Genomic DNA, 25,872 nt, shown 5'->3' with positions numbered 1-25,872 from the left:
TGACACACACAAGGACAACACTCAGCCTCAGATTTGCACAGAGCTCAAACTCAGGCCCCTTCCTACAGCACCACGACAACTCGGTGGGGTTTCGGGGGTTAGTAAGGAAAACTGCTAATAGTGACAGTTGCCCCCATTTTATAGTTGGGGAAACTGAGGCTCGGGTTGGCAAGGAGGGGAGAAAACAGAGCCAATGCCCTCGCTAAAGCAGAGGGGACCAGGATGAGGAGGTGCCTGACAGCCTGGACCCCCCGCCCGAGCCAGCTCCTTCACATCAACACAAGACTTCATGTTTGGGGCGGGGGGGCAGGTCGTGATTATCTGATGAACCTCCGAGCCCCTGAAAGCCACAGCCCACACACACAACTTCACATTCCGTTTGAAGGGTCTCACAATGCCCAAGGCCAACCACGGCCCAACCCGGGGTCTTGTCGCATCCCCGAGTACCGCACCAGCTGGCCTGGGGCCTCCAGCTCCGCATCCCAGCCCTCGGCTTTCCTGAGTTGCCCCGCCCAGCACCCCGCAGGCTCCCGCCACAAACCCCTGGCATGTGCGCACCTGGGCCTCCCCACGTGATTTCTCCCAACCATCATACCGCCTCCAGGAGGAAACAGGCAAAGGGCAGTCAGCTCCTTGGCCAGGATCGGGACGTGGCGGGCTGGGTGGGCGGCCTCTTTCCCAGGGAGCTGGCCGTCCCTGCCTGACCAGGGGGCCTGCACACCAGGGTCCGTAGCCTCTCGCTCCCCAACTCGCCCGGCACCCAACCGGAGCCCGAGGCGCAGGAAGAGTTCTGTCCATGTTGGGGACCAGAGGACAATCACACCTCTCCTCTTGACTGGCCACCGAAATAAACAAATAGGAAGCTGACTGAAGGCAGCATTGTAGGCCAACTTTAAAATTTCCTTGGCGATGATCGATCCCAGCAGCGGGATCCACGAAGAAACTGCTCAGAAGGGCAAGGAATCTCAAAACCAAAATTCCCAAGAACACGTGAAATCTCACCTCCTCTCACCTCCCCGGCAAGGGAGTGACAGCAAGGATCAGAGAAGTTTAAATAATATCCACAATGACTGAATAACTTCAACAAATGTTCACCGTCCCCCCAGAGTCCAGGCACCTAAGTCCAAGGGTGCCTTGGGAACACTTCCTTGTCCCCAAGAGGACAGCTACTGACTTAGCCTCTACCCACTGGCCCACCTCTTCCTTCTAACTCGCTAGCTGGAGAGGGGTTGCCCCACGAGTCCAACGCACAGACGGAGCCCCCAGATCCACAAGGCAGCACCCTCTCTGCCCCAGGGTCAAGAGGGCGCCAAAGCCAGGACATCTGGACATCCCTGGACCCACACCTCCCGACGGAGGTATCATACAAGCCACGTAAGTAGTTTTCCAATTTCTAGTAGCCACATTTGGAAAAGAAACAGGTGATAGCAATTTTAATGATATATTTTATTTAACCCAGTATATCCAAACGGTTATTATTTCACCACGCAATCAACATGAAAATTATTCAGGAGATATTTTAACTTTTTTTTTTGTACTGTCTTCAAAATCTTGTGTGCATATTACGCTATCAGCACATCTCAGTTTGGACACTAAATTTTCAAGTTAAAGTGAAATGTAGTCCTAGCAAAACAATAAAGTTGTGTTCAGTGGGAAAATATCAGTACTCTGCTACAGGTTTTAAATTTAAATGACTTAAAATTAACAAGGAATTTGGAATTCCCTTCCCCGGTCACACCGGCCACACTCCACGCACATGGCCGTCATCAACATACCGGACGGGCAGCTCTGGGCTCCTGAGAGCACATCCTCAGCGGAAACTGTTCACTCATCATTTTCAGAGGAAGATGAAGCAAAACGCAAAGGAGGCAGCACAAATGCTCTCTGCGAGGATCTGCTAAATTAGCAGCGTTGAAGCAGTCTCTATCCAGTCACTGGAAGCATGGGTCCCCCACGGTGCCTCCAGGGGAAGCCAGCGGGGGCAAACACAGCGTGTCAGGCACAGAGGGGACCGGAATAGATCTGAATGTCTTTTTGGCCCTACAGAACCCTAGAGTTCATTCTCCTGTAGCTCAAGGGCAATATTCTAGCATTTTATCTTTGTGTCTAAGTTGTACACCTGGAGCAGCACGCTTATGTTCCTTGGAATATTCCTCTTGCAGACCTGCATTTCGTCACAATGCCCTTGGCCACCACCGAGGTTGTTAAAGAGACTTGTACTCTACTTCTCTACTATGTTGGTTGTAGGATGTGGTTGACAACACTGCAGGGACCCTACAGAGGCATTCCCTCAAGATTCAGTCTCAGAAACATCTCTGCTCTTTGGAATAACTTGTTTCTGATTCTGTTGTCTGTTTTTCTTGAATTCATTATTCTTGTCCTATAGACACACTGAAACAAGTGAAAACAACTGTTTCCCTTATCGAACTGGCTGCCAGGAAGCTCACAGCTAAATCATTGTGCTAACCAGGATATTTGGTATACCCACTGGATGCTGACCTTCCACAGGCTTCACAGGTTTCTCAGATCTGTTTCTTCTCTCTTTCTCTCTGTATTTCTTTCTGAATATTTAATCCTGATATATATATATATATATATATATATATATATATACTTCTGCACGCTTTTCAAATCATTTTGGAAATTTGGCAAGGCATTATGTCATGTAAATAAAGTTAAAATTCTTTGGGTTTAGAACATGGATTTGGAGGTTTCAAGGATGAACATAACAAGCACATTTATGTCTGTGTTAAAAGGCATGTGTCTGGGCAACCCGGGCTCCGGGGGCTGCCCCACAGGTTCCCACCCAGGACAGCAGCATGAGAGCACGACACTCCCACACAAACACCAGCAAGACTGCAGACACCAGAGCAGAGGACCAGCCCTCCGCTGAGCCATACCAGTTCCAGGTTTATTCTCTCTACTTCTAGATCACCGTGAACTAAAATCATCTTCACAGACCTCACAGGCCACTCTCCCAGCTTACAGATGAGACAGACACTTCCCAGAAGTCAATCAACTGCCCCGGTCACACAGCAGCTCTCCCACGTCCTCAGGCCACACACACGTACTTCTGGGTGAAGGTGGCCATGACCTAGGCCCTGAGCATCTTGCAGGCTCCACACCTGGCCTCACAGCCGGGCACCTGCTCAGAGGAGCGTCAGCTAACAGGTAGAGTCAGTGCATCCACGGAACACGTGGTCCACAGGCCGCGGGACCCAGAGTCAGCCTCTGGACTCGTCTCTCGGCCATGTGCCCCCGGGGACCCCCACCTTGGAAGTGGTGCTGAGCACGTAACCTCACCCCTGGTCTTCTGAGAAGCAAACCCTGACCCAGGATGCTGGCCAACAGCACAGCCCACCCCTAGTGGCCTTAGGAGGATGAAGGTGCAGTAAGGAAGAGCCCAGTGCAGACACGGGAGGAGGGGGGAGAGGACAAGGTGAGGGTCTGTCTTCTGGGAGGCATTTCACGGCCGCTCAGACGGTTCTTTCCAGCAGGAACACTGGGTGACGTGGTCCCATGGCCCCAGCACACACCCCGACCCAAGGCCCCAAATCAGAAGGAGCTGGGTGATTCCTGAGGTGCGTGCGCCGCTGGTATCAGCAAGAGGCCAAACAGTAAAACAGAATGTGCTCCATCACTAAAGGGGGCGCCTAGCAACGTTTCAGAAAGCAACACGGGTCCATACTTCCCATCCCACAGGGGTCTTGAACCCGCATGGATCTTGCTGTGTGTGGCCCGCAGGAACTGCTGGAAGCACTGGCTCGCAGGTAGGGCTGGCCCACGGCTTCTGCCTTGGCCCCCTTCAGCCCTAAACCTCTCGACTGAGGAGCACCCAGGACCCGTGGCCCTAAGGAGGAACAGGACGGTGGCCAGACCCCCTTCTGGGCCCAGCCCCATCCCCCATCCCCCACCCCAGCCTGCCCGCCAGCAGCCATCCCCCCCAGGCCACGAGAAATAAATCTTGTCGCTTTAAGCCACTAAGTTTGGGGTGGTCTGTGTCACCGTGGAAAACTGGCACAGTCACCCATGCCAAACTGTGAGTGGCCTGCAGAGGTCAAGCCTATTGACAGCTCAAGGCCAACAGGGCACTGGGGCCCAAATGCAATGCAGTTTGATAGGAGACTATTTCCCTCTTTTAGCAGTGAGGGCAAACACGCCCTGTACAGCCTTATCCCCAAGGGGACAACGCAGAGAGCGGGGCGATCACTTTGGAAATGGAAGTCGGCCCACTTGTCCTCCATGGGATTCTGCAAAGAATATCTCTGGCACCATTTACAATTATTTTAAAAGACTTCAGGAAATGGAATTAGAATTATTTGGTCCATGGTGGACGGGACAGACGCTTGAACAGCCACCCCCTTCATCCTGGTGACCCGCCTGCTGCTGAAGTGGGTCACTGGGTGAAGCTCTCCAATCCTCTGCGTGGACACCCACGGAGATGGCGTGCCCTTCCAGTAGGACTCTTAACTGCCTACAGAGCAGGCCATCAGTCTCTTAGGCGATTTGCCTGAAGGTAAGAACAGTGTTGATAAGTTCAAGGCCTGTCACTTTATCAATACTCTGCACAGGGAAGTCGGTGTCAGGGCTGCCAACTCTGTCATCAGTGGCCAGTTACATGCCAAGGCGCCAGCAGGGGTGGGGGGAGGCCAGGCTCCTTCCCCCACCTGACAGCCAAGTCAGTACTCACTGGGCACCACCAGGGCCAGGCCCTCTGCCCGGTGCACAGTGTTACCACGGGCAACAGAGGTCGACCGGGTCAAGCACGTCAAGGCAGGGAGCAGCATCGGAGCCAGGAAACTTGGAAACCCCCTGCCTGGGACTCACCCTTCAAGGACTCTCGAACCCTAAGCCAATGACAACGGTTCTAAAATCGATAGTTGGGTCAACTTCACCAAGTGAGACAAAATATATAAAAATGGCTCCTAAGCTGAGAGGCATTCCAGAAGCGAAGGGAAGAAAATACACTTTCACTAACTTCTCATTTGGCCATCATGCCAAGACACACCCTTTACAGAGGCCTTATCACCTGTGTTCCAGGAGAAACACACTGAGATGCAGGGAACTGAAGATCATGGGCTGGTAAGCCACACAGCAGGACTCACTGGCAACAGAGAACTCTGCCCCTCCTGCCAGCAGGTCCCCTTCAAGAAGGACCCTTTTCTGGGGAATCCCTTCCTCCCCACCCAGTTCTATTCTAAGCCAACTTCCAGAAGGCCTTTCCTGCTTCTCCAGGGAGGGGATATTATAATCACAGCCCACTTTGTTCAGCACTTACATGTGCTGAACAAGACAGTGCATTATCTCATGACAGCCCTGGGCTGAGGCCACTGAGCAAGGGGGCACAGTTGGTGGCTTTTCTGGCTCACATGTGCCAACCCACATAAATCTTCCCCTCTTCCACCACAGTCACTGACTCCAGGAAAAACCTACAACTTAGGCTTAACCAGTCAGTACAAGGCTTCTGTGGCCAAAGGACATTTGTTGAATGGCCATAGAAGAGACACACTCTCTCTGGACGTAGGCAACGGGCAATTGGCTGCCATCTCGTAGTCACAGGAGGCCCACTAGGAAAAGAAAGTGACAACTAAAAAGGCAGAGAAGAGTTTATGGGCAGTGACATGGTTGAGTTGCTTGATCAAACCAAGCCTGATGTCCACATTACCTCTGGTTATTCTACTTATATAAATCAGTAAACAGCCATTGGACGACCTAAAGAGCCCTTAACCTCAGAGGCTCAGAAAAAAGTAAACTGTCCAGGGTTCCCAAGATAATACACAGCAATTCTGCTACTTGAATCTGACTATATGTAGTCCAGATTCCCCTCTGTAGTGCTGAATTTTATGTGTCCTCATAGCTAGGTTATGGCACCCGATGTCTGTCTAGATGTAGCTGTCAAGGTATTTTTCAGATACGATTCACACTGAAATCAGTAGACATCAAGTAAAGCAGATTTTTCCTCCATAATTGGGTGGGCCTCGCGCAATCAGTTGAAAGCCTTAAGGGAAAAGACTAGAGGGAGGAGACAGAGGGAGGAATTCTGCTCCAGATTGTTTTCAACTCAAAATTGTAACATCAAGACCTGTGGGAATTTCCAGCCTGCCCTGCAAACCTCAAACACACCAGCCCCCCACAAATTCATACATTTATCCAGATAGATAGATCTATATAGATATCTACCTACAGATATCTATCTATCTATATATATAGCTCGTGTTGGTTCTGTTTCTCTGGAGAACCCTGAAGGATACACCTGCTCTAAACACTAGGCTCTCTGCTGCCTCACTCTCAGTCACCTCTCAGTTCCCACAGCACCTTCCTTTGCTCTTATGGACACGACCCCCTTCCTACATCAAGTTTCCTGTGTGCACAGGGCTAAACTCCTGAGCTCGAAGCAACTCCAGTCCCACTTTGTAAGAAGAGCACACTGCCTTACACACAAAGGAAGTTCAGTCTACATGTGTTTGATGAAGAATAAAACTATCCTCAACCAGTACAGCTGGCAACAAAGGCCTCCAGAAATACAGATTATCACTCATTAAAGCAGTAAGCCAGTTAGTCGGGGACAAAGTTAAATATGAACGAATGCAGAAAACATGCCCAAATTTATACTTGTTAATGCGAACCTCACTCTCCAATCCCACACTCTGCTGGGTGTTCTAGTCTTGGGCAGGAACAGGAATTGGGGGTTCAGGAGGCTAAAGGATGGAGCTCTCCTAAGTAAATGCAGCTCCTTCCTGGCACAGACCCCTGGGAGGCTTTGGAACAGCTACCAGCCACAGTCTGACACAAAAATATGTGTGGATCATGGCAAAGCCAAACTGAATTTTAAAGCTATCTGACTGAACAATGTCACTGGAGTTCCACAGCTAGTGTTCCATACTGGAGAATGGATAAACTTAACTAATGGTTCTCAGACTTGAGTGGGCATCTGAACGCCCTGTAACTGTCATTCCCAGCACAGAGTGTTTGACAGAGGTTTGTGGTGGAGCCCAGAACTGGCATTTCTAACAGCCCCCAAGGGATGTTGATGTTGGTCCCGAGACCTCACTTTAAGAAGCCCTGACTTAGACAAATGTCAGCAAACACAGACTCTCAGCAAAGCCACCCAAACAGTGGGCTGAGCTGGGCAAGTGAGCCCTGGGTAGGTATGTGCTGCGTGGCTGTGATGACGGCTACAGTCTCGTTCCCAGGAAGGTTAGGGTGGGTGCCACTGGAGAGCACTTGAGAGTACTGTTACAACGTTACAACGTGAGGAAGACAAACTGAAGAGCATTTTTCTTTTGCCAAATTTACAGGCCATTTAAAGAATAAACACAATAAATAAAATTCTCTTACTCTACCCAGGTAAGAGGATTGGTAATTAACAGTCTGATTACTTGTGAGATAATGTTTCCAAAGTACTTAAATGGTTAAAGTCCAGCATTTCATGATCCCAATATAATTACTGATTCAGGCAAGGACCACCCTTGGATGCTGAACCACTGAGTGAAAGGTGGTTAGGAAACAGGATGCTCAGAGTCTCAAAGGGACAAAGGGGAAGATGTACGTGACACCAAGGACCTCTAGGAGCCTTCACCAGGTAACTAAGCTTGGTGGACCAAGAGTGGGACAACAGACATTGCACCTCTTGACATGAGGTGAGCAGAGTACCTCACCTCACACCTACATGATCCTGAATGTGATGACAAGAAAAGACTCAGACAAATCCAGACTGTGGGATATCCTACAAGGAAATTGCCCTCGTCTCTTCAAAAGGTCAATGCAAGGGAAGAAATAAAACTGTCCCTATTTTCGGATGACATGATTGTCAACATAGACAATCCCAGGAAATCTACAAAATAAAACTCTTAGAACTAATAAGTGAGTTTACCAAGATCACAGGATACAACATAAACATACAAAAGGCAACTATATTTCTATGTATTAGCAGTGAACACATGGAGGCCAGAATGAAAAATACAGTACCATTTACAATCACTCAAAGAAAAGTAAATACTTAAGTGTAAATCTAACAAAACTCATACGTTGAAATCTACACAATGCTAGTGAATGAAATCAAAGATCTAAACAACTGGAGAGACATACCATGTTCATGGATTGGAGACACAAATTAGTAGAGATGACCTTCAACCAGTGAACAAACAGTGGTCCATCCACACCACAGAGCAGTACTCAGCAATGAAATGGAATGAACTATTAATACAGCAACAACCTGGATGGATCTCCAGAGGATTATGCTGACTAAAAGAAGCCAATTCCAAAAATCTACATACTGTATGATTCCATTTATGTAACATTCTTTAAATGACAAAATTACCGACCTGAAGATTAGTGACTGCTGGGGTGAAGTTTGGGTGCGGATGGGCGGGAAGTGGAGGCGGCTCTAAAGGGCATGTGAGGGATCTTTGTGGGGATGGAATATTCTGTACCTTAATTCTATCGATGCCAACATCCTGGTTGTGAGATGGTCCTACAGCTTTTCAAGATGTGTTCATAGGAGAAAACCGGGTCAAGTTACACAGGATCTCTCTGTATTGTTTCTTACAACCGCCTGAAAACTACCTCAAAATAAAAAATTTAATTTAAAAAAATGTCTTCAGGAAAAAGAAAAGTCATGAAAAATAATAATAATATTAAATAAAGCAGGCAGCCTGCTCCCACTTTCAGGGCACAGATAGACGAAGTCACCCAGTGTGACATGTAAACCACAAGTCAGAGCAGATTAAGGACAGCAGGAAAGCACTTTAGGGACCGGACATTAGCTGGTGTCCACAAATCAAAATTAAATTGCTTAGAGGGATCATGGTCTTGAGGTTGAGAGATGTGGGAAAGTGTCCTTGCTCTCAAGAAACACAGGCTAAAGCATTTGTCGGTGCAGTTCATGATGGGCACAACTTTTCACTTTTCAGATAAAGCCAATGTGACAAAATGGCAAAAAAAAAAAAAACAACCAGCAAATCTAGGTGAAGGGTATACAAGTGTTCATTATACTATTCTCCAGAAAATGTGACCATTTTCTAAAAAAGAAGTTGGGTGAGGAACAGTCTTTTCAGTTCAATAACCATCCACTGGGTTTGTCTGTACTTCTGCAGTCTCCTTTTCCTTTCATGCTAAAGCACAGATCCAGCCAATGCTAAGTTCTCAGGGTCCCGAACGATGGCAAAAAAGCCTCACACACAGGAGCCAAAGGGCCCCTTGGCCCCAAGAGAGAGAGCCTCTAGCAGATGTACCCTCAATCTCAAAACGACAGTGAGAATTCAGAATCGGATGATCAGAAGTAACTAGAGATGGATACGAAGAGAGCTGTGATGGAAGGATCCCCCAGCTCTGATCCCGAGGTCCTCAAGACGCCCACCTGCCCTGTGGTCCTCAACATGCCCACCAGCCCCGTGGTCCTCAGGACACCCCATTCTGATGGTCCTCAGGACCCCCCCACCTCCACGCTGTTCTGCCACATGCAAGCTTAGATAGCAGTCAAGCCACAGCAAGCCCTGCTGAGTGTTCCTTTCTTCAGTGTTTGTGAGGGTTAACCATATCTGGGACACAGCCAGCACTCAATAAATGTTAGCTGCCTGAGAGTGAGGGAGTGAGTGAATGAACAAAGGAAGGAACAAAGGAGTCACTCTCTGACAGGGCCTCACACACAGTCAATAATTAATGTCAGTCAGCCCGCCTCTGCCACCCTCAGGTGTGTGTACCTTTTATTCCCAGCAACCAGCCTGAGGTCTATGAACTGCCAACACACCACATCTCATTCATCAGGCTGGGAACAGAACAGCATCATGGAGACGGAGGCAAGTGATAGGGGGTCATATACCACCGGGCCATGTGTTTAGCCAGGGCTAAGGCCCTGAAGCGCCTGCTGGCCATTTGGGGCAGGACAGATGGATCAGTGGATGAAGAGATCCAGCATGTGGCTGGGAAACAAAGCCACACTCTTGCCATCAGCGCTCCCATCCTCATCTGAACGTGAGATGTGTGCCTCCAGCCACCAAGGGTATCATACAGCACATCCAAACTTCTCTCCAAAATTTAGCCATTTTTTAGGACTTCCCCAGTGGTGCAGTGGTTAAGAATCCACCTGCCAATGCAGGGGCCACGGGTTTCATCCCTGGTCCGGGAAGATCCCACATGCCACGGAGCAACTAAGCCCGTGCGCCACAACTACTGAGCCTGCGCTCTAGAGCCCGTGAGCCACAACTACCGAACCTGCGTGCCACAACTACTGAAGCCCTCGCGCCTACAGCCCGTGCTCAGCAACAAGAGAAGTCACCGCATTGAGAAGCCCGCGCACCACAACGAAGAGTAGCCCCCGCTCGCCGCAGCTAGAGAAAGCCCACGCGTGGCAACGAAGACCCAACGCAGCCAAAAAAATGAAAAATGAATAATTGAAAAATAAATAAATAAAATGTAGCCATTTTTTAAAATGCATTCAGTCCCACAGAAAGAATTTGTGAACATGATCCGAGCAGAAAGCAGATAAGTGGGAGAGGTGACTCTTTTCTCAGCAAGAGTCTGGTGGATGCCCAACATTTTTATAAGAACAAAACTCTCATTTAAATATCGGACAAGAGATTATACATCGCTAGTGGATCTGTATGGAGACTGGAATCCATTCTGAGAGAAAGACAAAGGGAATAATTCTTGCCATTTTACACTGTGGATCTCAAGGCATCCCACAGCACACTCTGTCCGAGATGAATATTCTTTTGTGCTACCAAGACAGTAAAGTAACGGTTTTGTATTCCCAACTCTTGTCAGGGAGCCCTCATGCATTCCTAGCAGACATTTACCATCAACTTTCTATAATACGACAATCTGAAACATGGCTATTTTCCAAGAAATTTACAGTGGGCTAGATTCTCAAGTCTGGAAGATAAGCGTCAACTGCCCTCCTCTGAAAGTTCATGGGGTACATTGCAAAGCAGAACGCCCAAGAAGAAGAAAATGGTGACCTTGAACAAAAGTAATGAAACCCTGGGAAAGTATGCAAGCACCTCCCTCTCTTCTAGTAAAGAGCGAGCTTCTCAAATGTCTCCACTTAGATGTGGAATTGCCCCCTCCCATGGTGAAGCCTTCGAGTAGGGAAGCTCCAGGGGCAAAGGCCTTGCCCAAGGTCACGGAGCCATCCCTGGGCTCCTTCCAAAACCCTTATCACACGAAGATATGGGACGCCTTGGATCTTGCCCTTGGAAGAACTCAGATTTTAGGGAGGAGAGATACAAACAAAATATACACAGCCCAATCCCAGAGGACGTCAGAAGACCAAGGATGCGCTAACTGGGCGTCAGGAAGGGCAGCGTGGGCCTGTGACTGTCAGGGTCCCACCCAGAGGACACGGGCCTGGCTGAGAAGAGCTCGGGGGTCCCACACCCTCACCTCCTTCCCAGGAGCTCTATCTCCGGGAGGCGGGCTAGCACGGGGTGGGGAGTGGGCGGAAGGCTTCTCCTAGATTCAGCTCCTCGAAAGGCTTAATGACTAAAGAGGAGAGAAGAGTAATGACAACGACGCCTAGTGTGTACACATCACATTTACCCCAGCAACCCACGGGGTCCTTGATACCAACCCCCGGGGTTCAGCAACACTTCAAGAGCAAGACGGCTGTCCCAGGGTCACACGCAGAGGCAGGACCCAGGCCACAGTGGTTACTGCAGAGCCCACTCCCTTTGCACCCCGGCCCCAGAGCAAACAAGCAGGACCATGTCATTTCCAGCAGCACCAGGGTACACGGCGAAGCTGATGTCCTGAAAGCGCACGGGTCTGACAACAGACAGAATACATCAGAAACAACCAGTGAGGCCAAATGGAAGGAAGGCGGTAAACCAGGGGTCAAGGGAGAGCAGACAAGAAAGATCACCGTTGGCCAGAAGTCTTCGTCAGCTCCAGCCCGTTAATCCAACTCATCTTGGCAGTGAAACCTGAAAGCTGAGACTGTCTGGACCCCACTAGAACATGATTGGTTGCAGAGCTGAGTTCAGCCCCGACAGGTCCTAGCTGGACACTGGCCAAGACTCTTGGTCACAAAGGCTCCCAGAGCCAAGGTCAGAAGCACCGCTGCTCCAGTGCACGTAATTCCATCAGCACACAGCAGGCCACAGGGTGCGGCGCTGGGCCCTGACCCCGGTGCCTTTGTGAAGACCCAACCCAGCAAGAGCCACACTCACCTCCAGCCGCTGCAGGTACGGTCATCACTCTGAAGGGCTGTAAGAATCATCGATCGCTGTGATAACTGTGAAGTCGAGGCAGAAACACGGGAAACGCTTAGGATGGGATACAGGTGTGGGAAAACCATCAGCATAAAAATACACACACACCACACTTCTAACACTGAACTGTTACAAAAACCAAGCCGGGAAGAGGAAGATGGTCGTGTATTTGTAAGTGTGAGGATGGGGGGGACCTTTTATAAATGCGTAGACATCACGTAAGTCGTGATGGTGTCTCTAGCAAGAAACAGATTCTGTGGAAGTGCCTTATGCCCTTACAGATGACCTGTATTTTGGATTGTTTCCATTTACATGGGGGTGGGGAGGAGTGAAGAGCAAGACACATCAACTCTCCTGTCGCCAGTCACCCATCTCACCCGAAGTCTCCATCAGCCTGGCCAGCCAGAAGCCCAAAGCCCTTCCTATTGTTATGCTGAGAACTGCCCTTCCTCAGGGGCCCGCGCACAGCTGCCCGGCCTTTCCGCAAGCAGAGGAACAGCACACGGGCTCTCGCAGGCGGGCGGCCTGCGGTCCGGTGGGCTCAGTCCCTCACTCCCCCGAAAGCTGGGTGCACACTCCTATCTCCTGCAGGCCGAGGCCCACGTGTCCCAGAACCCCACCCCGCCACAATGGGCACGCTTCTCGTTCTGGGCCACAGGATCTTCAGGGCTACAATATCTCCAGGCGCCACGATTCTCCAACCACCTGGTTCGGCAAACCGTCCTTCCTTTGTGGGCTGCACTCGTGCACACTCCTGTGTAGGCTTCCCGCCCTCACCCAAGCTCCCACAGGCCCCAAGCTGGCCAGGACTCACGGCAGGCCTGCCACCCCCATTAGCGTGGAGGGCTAAGGCTTTGACACGGTGTTCCTACTCTCAGGAGCGGAATGCTGGCGTCTTCTTACTTCCTCGGCCCTCCTCAATCCCTTCCCTCCTCCGGGAACGCACCAGGCGGTTCCTGCCTGAGGCCTCTGCCCCCACTGGCCCTCCACCCGATGGATCCTTCCCAGAGAGCCCAGGATTGACTCCATCACATCCTTCAGCCCAGCGTCTCCTTCCAAAGAAGCCCCACCAGACCACCCTGCGGAGAGCCCAGCGCCCAGCGCCTGAACCCTGCCTGGGCCAGGGAGCCTCCATAAATAGGGGACAATGTAAGGATGTCCCCCCGCCTTTGAATCCTCCAAGCCTGACCAATTCTGCAAATGCCCACACTGGAAAAGATGCCAGTAATTCTGGTCCAACGTGTTCCAGTGCCGGGGGTAGGGCCTGCCGGTTGGCATTCCTGACTTGAGATTGTGAACACGTTCTTGGAGGGTAAAAATTAACCAGCATCCACCTGGTTGGGCCTCAGGCCCCGCAGGCTCCAGGTACTGATCAGAAGAGCGGCCTCCCTCTACGGCACAGCCGGCGTCTTCGCCACTTCACCAAGGCCAGGCCAGAGCAGGGCCCAGGTCTGCGCTGTTCCTGAGGAAACCCGGAATAATTGCACTCATACATCATAGGTTCTGGCATGCGGGTCCCAGACTGAACCATTTATCCAAATTAAAGCCATTCTCCAGAAACAAAATCAGACCCTTTTAATTGAAAATAAAACCAAGCAACCCCAAAGGCTCTTTTTTTTTTTTTTTTTTTTCTTAATGAAAGACATTCTTCCTGCTTTCTCATTCCATTAATCACTGAGTTTACACAATCTGTCAAAATAGCTCGGTAAGAAGTCTCCCTCTTCCTTTTCCTGCAGGCCTGGTTTTTCCCAGAGTGCGCCAAGCCGGCCGGGAGTTCAGGCACGCTGGGAGAGCACCAAGAGGATTCTGCAAGCACACACTGTTTCTCAACTGCAATCCAACCATACATTTCAAGGGGCTTCAAAAAGCTTGTGTTCACTTCTAGGTATACACCCCAGAGAAGTGACAGCAGAGATCCAAACATAGACCTGCACACCCACGCTCAGAGCAGCATTATGCAAAACAGCCCAAAGGTGAAAGCAACCCAGGTGTCCACTGGAGGACAAATGGATAAACAAAAGGTGGTCTTTATGTACAACGGAATGTCATTCAGTCTTAAAAAGGAAGGAAATTCGGACACATCCTACAACATGGATGAAACTCGAGGACATTATGTTAAGTGAAATAAGCCAGTCCCCCCAAAAAAAACAAATATTCTATGATTCCACTTCCATCAAGGACCTAGAGCAGTCAAATCCATAGAAGCAGAAAGCAGAATGGTGGGTGACAGGGGCTGGGGGAGGGGGAATGAGGAGTCAGTGTTTAATGGGGACGGAGTTTGTTTTGCAAAATGAAAAGAGTTCTGTGCATGGATGGTGGGTGACGGTTTCACAATACGAAAGTACTGATGCCACGGAACTGTACACTTGAAAATGGTTAAGTTATGTTATGGGTATTTTACCACAATCAAAAATAGTTTGTGTTCTTTGACCTCGAACCACCTAAGAAGTCCCTCCAAGAAGATGACTGGCCGGGATCTTGCCCAACGATCTCCGTGCAAGGATGCACACAGGCTGTACGTGACCAGAGGACACATGGCCATCACGTACGTACTGGGTTCTGTACTGTCACCAACACTCGTGCGTATGCAGAGTTAGTTACAAGTGGGGAAATGCTTATATTGCCACATTGATGCTAAAATAATACATATGATCTCAAGTTGGTAAACTTGAAAAGCACAGAATGTACACAGCATACAAGAGGGCGAAAACATTGCTCCCTGGGTGGTAATATTAGGACATTTTTCCTGCATTCTTAACATTTCTCCCTCTTTTCCAAGTCTACAGCAAACGTATTACACAAAAATTACTTTGTAGAAAAAGAATAAAAAAATAATTTAGGAAGCAAAGTCACGTCCATCACCTGCGAATCCTCTCCCACCCCCTGAGCAACACAGATGACAAATGTCCCCTCCCCTCCAAGGGCAGGACAAGAGAGAACATGTGCCTGGCCAGCTGAGAGCCGGGCCTGCCTCACTCAGCCGCCAGCCCAGTGGACGCGAGCAGAGGTGCGTCCCCTTTCCTCCACCCCCAGCCACTGGGCGCTTCAGGTCTTTCCAGAGAAGAGAAACTGGAAACACACCTGTCCAAGATCACGGGCAAACTCCTGAGTCCCCACGGCGTCCTCCTGTTATCACAAAGGCTTGCCCCCAGGGGGACCAGACAGGGCCTCCAAGAATGGGGAAGTGATGTTTCAGCAGGAGCCCCTGGGGCGGTGAAAATTCGGCAGGACCAGAGTAAGCAGCGGCCCAGGAGCTGGCAAGCAGGACGGACATCCAGGGCCACGGGCGTGACCCCGGCAGTCAGACAAAACAGCGCCCAGGAGGAGCGCCGGTGCGAGTCACGCTGAGGGCGGCGATGTCCTCGGGCTGCAGGTGGGGAACAGAGAGGGCAGTCACGGGACAAAGGGCGCCTTCTACCCCAGACCTACGGCCGCCAGAGCCCAGCTCTTTCCTCCCAGCACGCTGCCTTTGATGTGCATCCAAAATCACCAGTGGTGAGGGGTGAGCACTCAGGAAACCTCTGAAAAAGGTGATGGATTGCGAGTGGAGGAGAACGCCAGGACCGAGTCAATGGGGCCCTTTTGTTCCCGCAGCCCGTCGGGGAGGAATGTGTACAGAACGCAGACGCCCCCGCTAATGGCCCAGCCTGGCCCCGGCGCGATTCGCACGGCCAGCTGTAGGCTGCTCCCCCGCGCCCTGGGAGGCTCCGCCATGAGTGAGATGCAACACAGAGCAGCTGTGGTCCCGGGTAATGAGAGGAGCGGCTTCCCGAATCCCCCAGTGTGAAACGACCGGCTCCCGAGTTTCCGGGGCACAGCCGCCTCTCCCTGGGAAGAAGAGTCAGGCAGGCCTCACCGCACGCACTGCCTCTGTCTCTGCCCCTTCTCCAGAGCCTTGGCCTTCTTCCACTGGGGCACCTAACTCATTCGTGTGTCTTTAAAACCTCAGGGTTCGTTGTTCATCACCAGCTTCGGAAAACCTACGCTCAAGAGGTTCCAGGTCATACCCTGTGGCTGCCGCCCCCTAAGACACGATGAAAGGAGGTGACACCCTTCCCACCTTGGGGGGGGGGTCCCCCAGCGCACGGGCGCAGACTGGCACCAACAGGCTGCCACTCGGGAAGCTGGAATGAGGATTCCCTCCCACGTCTCCTCCGTCTTAGAAATAGAGCCGTGCCCGCACAGGGCGTCCCGAGTGCTATCAGCTCCCCCAGGGAGAAGAGGAAGAGGAAGGCAGGCAGCTGGCCACGTGCCATAGTCAGAGCTGAGGAAGGAGGACGAGGGGCAAAGGCTCCACGTCCGAGGAAGCAGCTGCGGCTGGAACCCTGGCCAGCTACGGACGGCGGGCACTCGAGAGCTTTCGGAGCCTTCGCCAGGCCCTCGAGGAGGGGTGACGCGGGCAGGGGACCATAGAGACCCCTGGCCTTGGGAAGAAGTCCCAGCATCGCGGAGGGACCTGGGGTCCACTCTGGGACCCCGCCCAGCGCCGCACCACCCCCTCCATGCACAGGCTCAGGCCCCTGTGACCAAGGGGGCACTCACCTTCTGTGGATGAGGGCCAGGCACAGGCTCTGTCCCCAGACAGACCTGGGTTCCAACCAGCCCCATGACACAGGCAAATGACTTAAGCTCGCTGCGTCTCGGTGTCCATTCCGGAAAACAGAGACAAAAATGTTACCTTGCAACGTTGGGTGACAATCTCTCTGATCACAGATAGCAAGCACGCCATCGCACATGGGTAACCACACCATCAAAAGAAGGCATTGATCTTGCAAGGTTACTAGGCTGGGAGCAGGGGAGATACTTGCCAAGGGCTCCCAGGGCTTCCAGCCCAGGCAGGTGGGCGGGCGTAGGGGAATTGGGGGGGGGGGGGCACGGAACGTGAGGAAACCTCTTCTCCCGGAGTTGGTGGCCCTGGGGAGCACCTCCTTGGCACGATCAGGAAATGCTCCACCAGAGGGAATTTTCCTGATCACGGACACAGACGCCTTAAACATCAATTTTTCATTAATTTAGCCCATTTGGGACCAAACATATTAATACCAGATCATTGCCTTCTTTTTAAAAAAATTAACATAGCTCTTTTTAAATGTCTAGGGGTCCTCATGATGACTATCCTCCCCTCAGTGACACAGTAGGGCATTCTGATGGGTCCTAACAGTGGCCCCAGGTGGCGGTCATCCTCACCTTCACTGGCCTCCTCCCTCCTATCCAGCAGAGACAGTCCCCAGCGGGGGTCTGGGACAGCACGCAGGAGACACCCGGCCGGCCTGCACCAGGGCCAGGCGTGCAGTGGGGACCCCGAGTGCACACAGAGCGGGAGAGAGAGATGTCCCTGCAAGAGGGCCTGGCTCGTGGCTCTGGCAGGCAGGCAAAAATGATGCGGGGCGGGTGGCAGGGGGAGGGGTGCGGTTCGCCAAACTCATTCCTGATATGCAAAGTGCAATAGGCAGCTCCAGAAACCTGGAGATTCTAGTTTTCTGCTTTTACGGGAAAAGGACAGACATCAAGGAAGTAAGTGTTCCCACGCTGAGCTCTCTCACAACTACAGAGCAGCAAATCCGCCTTTTCTAGGGACTCAACACACTGGAAGATTCAAAACATCTTCTGAACCCTAAGAGACGGTTAACTCCCATTCAGCAGCATTCTGACTGAGGCAATTTTTAATGTCTAGGTGTTTTAAAATCAGTGAGGCAGCACGGAAGAATACACCCTCGCTGTCGGACAGCTGGGGTTTAAATATCATTCCACGTGGACATCCCTGGGAAGATCAGGCCACACAACACCCTCTCGCACCCGCCTCTGCTTGACTGTGAGGATTCAAAGAAGTAACGCTTTCAGGAGCCAGAGTAGAGCCCAGAACCCGGACAATAATGAAGACAGTGATGATTCCGAACGCTCTTGCTAACAGCCAGGAACACGTAGCGGCTCTGAGTTAACAGAATGCCTATTTAACTAAGCAACTGGCCAGACCCCTTATTCTGGATCAACAGAGATAACTGCAGAGGACTGCAGGGGGACAGGGCCGGCTCTAGGTCACTGATGACCCCCATGCTTACCGGGTCGTACAGGAAAGAGCCTAGGGTTCAGGGTCTGTGTACCTCCGGGACCCCATCCCAACCCACCGCCTGGTGTACCAGAAGACCCTTCAAACGCAGCCACGAGACAGGGGCCTCTCCAAGAGAAAGCAGGGCCACTGTAAGGAAGCCTCTCTACTCAGGGAGCTGTGGACGCACGGGGTGGCTGGGACACAACAGTAACTTTCTGCCTGCTGGAGGCCGGCTATTTCTCTAGCGGGAACAGCCGGCACCTCGCCCCCATAGGAGTCTGGGGGCAGGGGTCGGGGGTGGAGCAGGGTTTGGTTTGGGTACAGAAGGCTTTCTCCTAGCGTGGTGGTAGTTTTTGCCAGGTTGACCCTAGAGGAGGAGCAGTGCACGTACCGAGAGCCAGAGGGCTGGGTTTGATCTAGTCCCCAGGCAGTGCACTTACCGAGAGCCAGAGGGCTGGGTTTGATCTAGTCCCCAACTGTTTTGCACTTTAATAAATGTACTCACCTGTAAAATGGGCCTTGTGTACAAGCTGCCATTGCCACATGGTGGGTCAGAAATCGTCCCCTCTTGGCCTTTCCCCTCTCTTTTCTTGCCTTTCTGCCTTATTCCCAGGCCATTTTTAATCCCATCAGTTAATATCTCCTGCAGCCCAGGAACACACTTTGACCTGGTGACCTTTAGCTCCCAGGGTCACGTTTGCAAATAGCTCCATTGAAAACCCGTAGGTGCCAAAGCTACACTTTTGTAAAAGCCAAGTCAATTTGCATCCAGGAGCACCAGTTCCCTGAGGCTACTACTTTTTCTATCTTCTCCTTGGTTTGTAAAGAAATAATTCATCTGCTGCTGCTGCTAACTTTGGCACCTCAGCTGAGGAATTTGCGGCCAGGACATGCATCCACTTGACAGACAAGCCGCAGCAACTTCAGGGCCCTGGAACCTCACTGTCCTGGCCGAATCCTGGGCTGCACCACCACGTTGGGCAACAACTTGGACAAGATACTTAGCCTTTCTTTGCCTCTCAGTTTGCGCATCTGTAAAATGGAACGCGAATCCCAGCTCCCTCCAAGGGTTGTTATTTGGGTGAATGCAATAAATGCATGCAAAGCATTTAGCACAAGCAAACACTCCATAAGCATTTGCTACGACCATGCTATTACTTCGTCTCTGGGGTCACTATTACTTTGTAAAATTACTAAGTAAGATTGCTGTTACTTTGTCTTTGAGGTCAGGAGCCTGGCCTCCTGCCAGTTCCCACAGTCAGCTCCCTGTGCACAGAGGTCCCCTCGTTCTCCGCGGACTGGCCTTGCCCACTCCACCCTCCAGCTGCAGCGACTCCCTGGCCCCTCCGGGCCTCTGCACAGAAATGCCTTTCTTAATACTTGTTGATTGATTTGCAAATATAACCTCCCAGGCCCTAAAGAGGAGAGAATCACAAGGACACACAAATCTCTCTCAAAAGGCAAAGAACTAAAGCACTTCAAAAAGAATAATATGCACAGACCGCATATACCAAAATGCCAAGACGGTTAGTTCTGAAGGGCTTTGCCATATCGATGCAATGATAATTTTCAGTCACGTTTTCAGAATATTTAAAGAGTGCTCCATGATCTTCAGTGTATTTAAAGAGTCCTCCATGAACACGCATTCACATTACAAAAGAGTGAAAATGGGGGAAAACTGTGCCAGAAGATCAAAGTGTGTGAAGGACAGGGACACCCTCAGGGTCTGGGGGACTTCTAAGTGGGCAGTGACCTCCCTCAACAGCGGTCTCTGCAGGCCACACACCCCATGGGCTTTTATTTTTTTAACCACACTGGAGAATGGGGGGCACCCGCCAGCGCTGTCTCAAGAATTCAAGGGAGCTCTTCGGCCCCTTCCCGCCACACAGATTTTCAAATCACTTCAAGCAAACGACCCCATCTCGCTTATCAGACCCCGGCGGCGCCCACCGAGCCCCGGACCCTCCCTCTTCCTGCCTGTCAGCGACAGCGCCGGCGTGGCAGCAGGCACGTGCCGCAGGTGGCCCCGGCCCCGCACGCCCCCGCCCGGTTCCCGCTCCTTCAGAAGTCAGGAAGGAAGCGCCAAGGGACCCCCTGCTTCCCGCCCAACACAGGGAAAGGGAAAGAGAGACGCACCGGAAAGCCCGCTTGCAAAGAGCGGGAGAAGGGTCCTGAGCCTTCCCATTGCAGCTCCAACTCGGCTCTCCGCCCCGGAGTCTCGGGACCCATCCTGGAGAGCGAAGTCCACCCGGGCGCCGCCGCGACAGTGCCGCTCCGGCCCGCGCCCGCCGTCCAGGGCGCCCCGGCGCCGAGGGCCCCTGACCCAGCCGGCCCGCTCCCCGGCTGCGTCCGCGCGCCCCAGCCGCGTCCCCGCGCCCCCGTGCCCAGACCACGTCCGGGACCCCGGCCGAGCCCGCCCGCGCCCCCCGCCGCGTTCACCCGACTCTGTCCCTGAGCCCCGCTCCCGCGTTCCCGGACCCCGGCCGAACTCTCGCCCCCAGCTCAGGTCCCCGCGCGCCCGGAGCTCCGTTCCCCTGCGCGCCCCGAGCCCCCTGCCCGCCCCCCAGGAGCAGACGCCGGCGCCCGCCCGCCCGAGACAAAGAGGTTGGCGGCGCGTGTCCCCCTCCAGTACCTGCGCGAGCGGCGGCGCGGTCCCGTGGGGCGATGGCCGCAGCAGGCAGGGCGCCGAGCAGCCCGAGCAGCGCGCGGGCGGGCCCGTCCTCCTGGCTCGCGGCCGCGCCCGCCGCAGGGCCCCCTCGAGGCGGCGCGGGCAATCGCCGCCGCCACGCCCGGGCCGGCCGGTCACCTGGCCTCGTCGCCCTAACAAAGCAGCGCGCTCCAGGCGCGCCCGGGGCCCCGTGCGGCCCTGCGACCTCTCTGCGTTGGCCAGGTGGGATTGAGGATTATTAGACCCGTTGAGCAGCCCAGACTCAAAGTGTTCACGGGCTGGCGGGTCCCGAATAGGCAGGCAAAGTCCTGGTTCCTGCACAACTGGTTCGTTCGTTCGTTCATTCATTCGTTCATTCATTCATTCATTCGGTGCTGTAATTATTGTGCTCTAAGAAAGCGAAACCTCGCTGCCCGCCTGTAACTTACAGTCTACTGGGGGTAGTGCACACATAAAGCAGCAGGGCCGTAACAGAGGAAACCCAAGACGCTTTGGAAGCCCTGGAAAGTCCGGCCAACGGAGGGAGAGGGTCGGGAAAGACTTTAGAAGTCACGTCTTCTGGAAATGAGCAAGATTTCGGCAGGCCAGGAGTGGACAAGAAAGAAGGTCCCAGACAGAGGGATACTCAGAGGAGGAAAGGCAGATAGATGCCAACATCCCCAAGACACAGATGCCCCTCACTCAGTCCCAAAGCCTCGGTTTCCCCATTGGTGAAAACTGGGAAGGGGACAGCATGCTGTTGAAGATCCCCTTGTAAAACGTAGGCCCTTCTGCAGAATTAGAAGTGCTCTTCCTCCTGTACAAAAGAACAGTTTCATCAACACTTTATCTTGTGAACGCACAAAGCCCCTTACACAAGGAAGACGTCTCCGGGAAGGCACTCCACCCTACTTCCTGCAGAAGAGACATAGATTGTATCTGTCACCCGGACCAGGTGTTCTTAGAATCCCACCTGGAAAAGTGGGCACATCTTGGAGTGCAGTTACCAGGAACTGTCCCTGATTCAGGTATGCAACATCCAAACCTACCCTGGCTCTTCAGGTGCAGCCCTGCCCGTCCTGTCCGAGCACAGAGCAGGAAAAACATGGCTTGTCAGGACCAGTGGAGAGACTGAGCAAGAAAATCATCTCTGAATGGACTTCTTTAAAAGTAGCCAGCCATCAAAAACCTTGTGGCCCTGAATCCAAAGCAAGTGTGTCCAGGGAGGAGACGCAACAGACCCCTTGTTTGCACCCCTGAGGACCCAGGCCAGGTCTGCTCAGATTCTACTCTCACTGTTCACCGCCTCTTCAGAAGGATTTGAACAATCCCTGCAATGCTCTGATTTCTCAAGAAGTCAAAATCACTGGACTCTCATTCCCAGCTGAGTAGGGCATTCATACCTTGAGGCAAAGCCTTCCTGAACCCTGAGCCCCAGGCCTCGGAAACAGAGCAGACATTTTTCCTGCCCTCTAGGACACCCCAGCCCAAGAGGTGACAGGATGAAACAGGAGGTGTGGAGGAAAAGAGCCTCAGGGGAGGTGGGGAGGTCGCAGCCAGCTGACCCCTCAGTGGGAGTGAGGCAGGTCCTGTTACTATCCCCTTTTTACTGATAGGCTAAAATGGTAGGTAACTTGCCCAAGGTCACCAGCTTGTCAGCTACAGAATATGATAAGGACCCAAGACCATCAGGCCGACAGGCTACCCTGATTTTTTTCCAAGCTGCCCTGCTCTGCCCATCCATCCAGCTCAATTGTACTGAGTTGTGTCTTTGCTTAAATATCTCTTCCACTAGACTCCCAGGACGGGGGCAGGGGGTGATGGTGGTGGTGGGAACCTTCAGACCCACAGCCAACAAGTCTATCCATCTTGCATCGCAGAATCTATCACAACATCAAGGTCCGTGTTAGCCGAATGACTAAGTGAATTTGAACTTCATGAGGTATTACAATATCCAATATCCGCTTGCAGAAGCTGGGTTGGTAAGTTTGCCTAAGACTTCACAGCTAGGAAGCTGGGATTCTTTGTCCCTGTCAGGAAGGCCCTCCTACCCGCAAATTGCTCCCCTCCCCTCCCCCACCAGGGCCAGCCCGTCCCACTGACCCTGCTGCCCTCTACTGGGCTGGTTGCCTTGACCACACCCTTATTTCTGGGACCACAGTGACTTAGAAGCCAATTCATGCAGTGTCTGCCTTCACACCTATACAGTGTCCTCAGAAGGTAGAAGGCACACTGGACCTGGTGTCCCCTTGCAATCTCTGCTAGCCCATGCAACTGGCTCCCTGATTCACCAAAGTGCAGACTCCACACCTGGCCCAGAGTCTCCTAAGGGGTGACCCATGCCCCACGAGGCCATCCTGGGTCCAGGGACTCCACACTTCACAGGCTGAAACTTTGAGTTCCCAAGAATTTAAACAAAAACAAGGCATGCAGCAATTATGTGAAAGAGAATGCACAATTTTTCCATCCTTACCCATCCAAAAATATCTCAAATCTGAAAACAAAAGTCTCAAACCAATTTAGATGAGGGAAAAGCAGGCATGTGCCAAGAATGGCGGTTCCCTTCCCAGCACTCCATAGGGAGCGGGGTGCAGGGGCGAGGAGGGAGGTCTGGGCAGGAAACACTGGCGTCTCTGTCCCCCCGTCTCTGCAGCTTCACTCTTGTTCCTCTCAGCCAGGAGTTCTGAAAGAACTTTTTAGAAGCTTGTCTTTGCCATAAAGATGGTCTTGGCCGTGGCAAAAGTCTGATACATTTTCGTCCTTTAGATCAAAGGGAGTATGTGAGCAATGACTTGGATATTTTTCCTATTTCTTATTTTCTTGCCCTGAAAATTAATATTGTCCAAAGAGCCCCTGAAAGGGGTAGCTGGAAACATTACACGAGATGTAGCTGGATTGGTAAATTTGCCCCAGATTTCACAGCTAGGAAGCTGGGATTCTTTGTCCCAGATGTAACAAATGCTGTGAGGAAAGGGTGGAGCAGGGGTGGGAGCACGTGCCTGAAGATACCGTGTCCCTCAAGACCTCCCTGGGACTGTCACCCTCTCCTCACCTTCCTTCTCCCCCTCAACACACAGTCCTTACCCACCCAACGCCTCACCTTTTCTATATCCCAAAACCTTTTGCAAACCTATGGAACCGTGGTACCCTCTCCCGCAAAATGCACAGACACACCAACTTCTGCAAGCTGGGCTCCAGGAGGCCAGTGCCTGGACACAGGTTAACTCCCTGTGCCGCTGGTACCACCCGGTGTCTGGGAAGGGGGCTCCTAGACAGCCATGATCAGGGATCACACCCTGGGAAGTGGAAGGAGGGCAGGGGATGTGGGGTGGTAGTGCTGAGACCCGCCCTGGGGAGTACTGCAAGGCCACCCTTTGCAGCTGAGGCTGTCCCCAAAGGAGGCTGACGACAGAGGGCTGCTTCCCAGTGGCCGGGCCAAAAAATGTTCACTGAGGAGGGATCTGAGTCACTACTGCAGGGCCGGCTGCACTCCCTTGGGATGCCCTTTGCCCCAGAGCTGTACCCTGCGCCGGAACGACCCCAGGAACAACTGATTGGTCTCTCGGTTCTCTCTCCATATTGAGAACGGGAGGACTGCCCACCCCGTGTGTGTCCCAGGAGCAGCCTGCTGACCGAACCCTGCTGGGCTCCATCCTGCGGGTGCTGGGGTGCTTTCCCTTCCCCCCGTGACAAGCAGGCCTCACTGGGGAAAGCAGGAGCGCTGCACTTTCCTACCTGTTGGTCCCCCAGGGTGACCAGCTTAGAGCAGCAACCCAGGAAACCATGGCAAAGAGATGAGGACAAACACAACAACAGTAGAGAGGAAAGAAAAACACTCTCCTGAGCAGACGCCATCCAGATGCGTGTGCGACTGTGAACGTCTGGTGCTTGTCAAAGCCTCAACAGTGGGGTTTTCTGTCCCTGCAGCCGAGTGCACTCCTAACAGAATCAGGATACGCGGATCCGTCCGCCCGTGCTTCTCGCAATGTCTGGAGCAAAGGGGAGATAACGGGTCCACTCCAGGAGGAGCGGCTACACTTGTCCTCCCCTCCTCGCCATTGGCTTTGACCACCAACACCTCTACTCCCACAGTCCTCGCCTTACACATCTGGTCGGTGGGGGACCCTTGCTCAGGAAGCCATCCCCCTGCCTTCTAGCTGGACTGACCACGAGCTCCTTGTGTGCAGGGACTCGGTTTCGCAGCTCTGCATCCCTAGCAGATGTGGGGGGATGTGGTTGCTTCTAGGACCGGGGCAGGCAGCCTACGAGGTGAGCTGGAGCATCTTGTAGCGCCAGGAAGTGGGGACGTGCTCAGAGAACAAAAGGATCAGGGCCACCCCGTTGAAGGGACACAGCAGAGGGAACAACTCCAAAGAGCTCCCAGTGGCCAAACCTGAGCGATTTGAGCAAAAAAATAAGCATCATCATTTTGGGTTATAAAGTGCAAAATTAAATGCCCATGAGTCCATACTGACTGAATGAATAAATGAATGAATGGGGAGAACAGGCAAAACTCTCTTACAGGAGAATTCCAAATAATTTTTGTAGATAGCTCCCCCCGCCAAGGAGATGCGGTGTATTCCCCACCCCTGGAGCGTGGGCTGTGCTTAGGACTTCCTTCCAAGGAGTCAAGTGTGAAGGGTGTAGGGGGTCTAGGAGTAACTTTAAGGTGGAGAAACCTGACAGACGTGACCTCAGCCAGGAGATCAAGGTCACCAGTGATGAGTCACCTTGAGAGTGTGAGCCCTTGAGCTGATGTGGTGAGAATGGCGCTCAGGTCTTCCTCCCAGTAACCAGGAGCTCCAGCCTAACTGTGCGTGAGCGTCAGACACATCCCAACTGAGGGACAAAACACCTGGCCAGGCCTCCTCAAAACTGGCCAGGTCAGCAAGAACGAGGAAGTCCGAGAAACTGTCACAGCTCGGGAGCCTGAGGAGACACGATGAATAAATGTCACAGGGTGTTCT

General features: G+C 52.5%; 1 protein-coding gene across 2 annotated transcripts in view; it reads right to left on the bottom strand.

The window, feature by feature from the left end:
• TNS3 (tensin 3) overlaps positions 1-21,008 on the bottom strand; it is a 236,494-nt gene extending 215,486 nt beyond the window's left edge. For both annotated transcript variants that reach the window (XM_082399615.1, XM_082399616.1), the window contains exon 1: positions 20,891-21,008. The gene's annotated coding sequence lies outside the window, so the exon portion shown is untranslated. The remainder of the gene's footprint in view (positions 1-20,890) is intronic.
• Positions 21,009-25,872: the final 4,864 nt, after the last annotated feature.

The sequence above is a fragment of the Balaenoptera borealis genome (assembly GCF_965194805.1).
Source record: "Balaenoptera borealis genome assembly, chromosome: 7".
Classification (NCBI taxonomy): domain Eukaryota; kingdom Metazoa; phylum Chordata; class Mammalia; order Artiodactyla; family Balaenopteridae; genus Balaenoptera; species Balaenoptera borealis.
The sequence above is the reverse complement of the archived record's forward strand: the minus strand, read 5'-3'. Positions and strand labels throughout refer to the sequence as shown.